This window comes from Ixodes scapularis, unplaced genomic scaffold (assembly GCF_016920785.2).
Source record: "Ixodes scapularis isolate PalLabHiFi unplaced genomic scaffold, ASM1692078v2 ptg000694l_1___fragment_2___debris__unscaffolded, whole genome shotgun sequence".
Classification (NCBI taxonomy): domain Eukaryota; kingdom Metazoa; phylum Arthropoda; class Arachnida; order Ixodida; family Ixodidae; genus Ixodes; species Ixodes scapularis.
Genome location: NW_024610024.1, coordinates 105,662 through 108,775, shown reverse-complemented (window position 1 = coordinate 108,775; position 3,114 = coordinate 105,662). Strand labels below are relative to the sequence as shown.

The following is a 3,114-nucleotide window of genomic DNA, read 5'->3' as shown; positions in this document are numbered from 1 at the left end:
GTACCAAGCTGGTTCGACGGTGTCGAAAATGTCTTTGCGACATATGAGGTGCTTGAGCGCCTGAGGGGTTCGCTCGTGCGGCCTTATTTTACGGAGCGCATGCGGGCGCTGGTGAATAGGCTGCCTGTCGGCGAAGCGAGTGATTACGGTGCGGTTAAGGAGCGAGTTCTCTTGGAACTCAAACTGTCGCCGGCTGAGTACAGGAGGCTTTTTCTCAAAGCCACTTGAATGGAGAAAGAATTCTGGACTCAGTTTGCGACACGGGTTGAGAGCTGCTTTGAGTATTATGCTCGAAGTCGCTTGATCGACTCTCTTGAGGACTTGCTAGCATTAATGGTTTCTGACCGCATTAGAGATTCCTTGCCTGTCGACATGCAGACCTATGTAACGCTAAATGAGACCAGAAAATGGCTTAACCCAGTAAAGGTGGCTGCGCTGGCTGATCGTTTCGACGAGGGCGAGCGATGCAAAAAGCGAGATCACCCGCCAGCTAAGAGCCACGCATACAACACAACAGAGGCCACTTCTCTTGAGGAGAAACGCGACAACCGAAAACAGGGCACTAAACCTAACGCTTCTCCGGTGAAGTGTTTCAGCTGCCATGGATTGGGACACTTTTCTCGTGACTGTCCGCGTAAGACGGCAGATGGAGAACAAAGAAATTACTCCGTGGTGGGCAACATCTCAACAAATTTAACACCATCTCAGCAGAGTATGTTTCAGGATATAAATGTCAATCAGAACGGTACGCGTGCTGAGTTGCGGAGAGTGGAGGTGAAATGCGGACCGAGGATGGTGCAGGCGGTTATCGATTCTGGAGCGGAGATTAGCGTAGTGCGTAAGGGGGTGGCGCCTGAAATGAAGGGGTCGGCCGGAAGGGTGACACTGACTGGGGCGTTCGGGGACAGCGTGAGCGCCGTTCTACGCCATATACCGATGACTCTTCCCACAAGCTACGTTGTGTATGTCCCTCGAGAGGTGCCGCTCTTGTGCGCCGTCACTGAACAATTGGTTAACGGCATAGACATGCTGTTGACGCCCGATGACTACGACAGCCTAAAGTTGGCGTGCGAGAGGGTTGACTTGAAAGCGATGGTTTGTGAAGCTGAAGACGCGCTTACTGACAAATGTAATGAGGTCGCAGACGACGGCCATGGCGCACAGCTTCGGTTTCTACAAGGACGACCGGCCCAAGGACAAACCGCGCGTGGTGGCCTTTGTGGACATGAGCCAATAGGTGCTCCAGGTGGTGCTGGTGGCCTTCAACAAGGACCGGCTCAAGATGCTGGCTACCACCGTCGATGGAGTCGGGCCCCACGACTTCAGCATGGTTCTGGTGCGCTACTTCGTCCAGGAGTTCAAGGAGCGCTACATGCTGGACGTGGCCACCAACTGGCGCGCCCTCATGCGCCTCATCACCGAGTGCGAGAGGCTCAAGAAGCAGATGGGTGCCAACCCGCACGACTGGTCGCTCAACATCGAGTGCTTCAAGAACGACCGGGACGTTGCGGGCAAGATGAAGCGGGAGACCTTCGAGACCATGTGCACCAAGCTGCTAGCGCGAGCCGAGCGCACGATGGCGTGGGCGCTGACGGTGGCCGGGCTGCGGCCGCCGGACGTGGAGTCGGTGAAGCTGGTCGGGGGTGGCATCCGGGCGCTGGCGATCAAGCAGCTGGTCCGCAAGTTGTTCCAGCGGTAGCCCTCCACGACACTGCACCAGGACAAGGCGGTGGTCCGGGGCTGCGCCCTGCAGTGTGCCATGCTGTCACCCATCTTCAAGATGCGAGACTTTGCGGCGGAGGACGCCCAGCTCTACCCTATCGAGCTGTGCTACGACCCGGGCAAGGGAGAGGAAAGTCGGGCAGAGGTGTTTCCCCACTGGCGCCAGCTGCCCTTCAGCAAGATGCTCACCACCTACCGAAGCAAGCCCTCAAACTTCGAGGCCAAGTACCCGCAGGAGGCGGCGGTCACCCACGCGGACCTGCAGCCGGGCAGCTTCACGGTGAACAAGGTTGCCTCCGCGTCCGGGGGCGAGGCGTTTGGGATCAAGGAGAAAGTGCGTCACAGCCTGCGGGGCATCTTCTCGGTGGTGTCCGCCTCGGCCGTGGACCGCAAGCCCGACGGTCGACAGGCAAGTGCTGGGCGTGCAAACGATGGCTACCTAGCGGTGGCGGGGGCGGCTACTGGCGAAGAGGCACCCCCGACCCAGGGTGGAGACCCCGACAAAGTGGACGAGGGCTAACCTGTCAAGGAGGAGGATTGGCCCAGCCCAAAAGGGAAACAAGCCAAGGTCACAGAGCTCCCGGTTGGGGGCGGGGTGCCGCAGCTGAGAGCCTTCGAGATGGACCAGCTTGTGGAGTACGAGGTCCACATGGTCCACACGGACCGCATAGAGAAGGAGCGACTGCTTTGTCAAGCAATGGTTTTTGGTTCGGCGCATGCGCGAACCGAAGTTTTGGTGTGTCTTTTTAAATGGATTGTATACTTTAAGTTGGTGAGATTTTTTTTGTTGTTGGTATGACTGAACGGGCAGTTGCGGGTTTCGGGAAAATAGCCTGGTTAAGAGAGAGCATATTTTCCGCATACGCCTTTGCAGATTTTTTTTTAGATGCACGTTTTAGTTCCTATTATGCAAGCCTTAAGGCACTTTTGGTAGTAACGGGGTGTTTAGAGCCTTGGCGGGCACATTCAAAATCACCTTACAAGAGCGACCAGTGTATGACGGGCGGACATTTTGTTTTTGTGTGTGATAATTTTGTGACATTGAGGCCCCAAAATTATACTTGTTGGGGAGGTGTGAAGGTCAACGTAAATGACGGCCCCAAATCCAGAGGCGCGACATGCGCAGGGTTTCGGTACAGTGGCTGTAGTTTCGGTTTCGTCTTTCTTTTCTCCGAGTAATGACTTTAAAGTGAGCGGCGCGGCTGTGGCTCGAGGAGAAGGAAGAAGAGGGAGAGGCGCGAGGGCCGGGAAGAACGTCGGTCGGGCCACCTTTCAGTCTGTACTGCAAATAGACGTTTCTTTTTATTTCTCTCTCACTGATGGAGTCCTTTCAGTCATTTTTTTAGACCATCAACATCCGCACACCATCGGCGTTCCCAGTCATCGGGTCCC

At 55.8% G+C, this 3,114-nt stretch overlaps 1 pseudogene; it reads left to right on the top strand.

Annotated features, from left to right (window-relative positions):
- The first annotated feature begins 372 nt into the window (after nucleotides 1-372).
- Nucleotides 373-2,621, top strand: LOC115312225 (annotated as a pseudogene).
- Nucleotides 2,622-3,114: the final 493 nt, after the last annotated feature.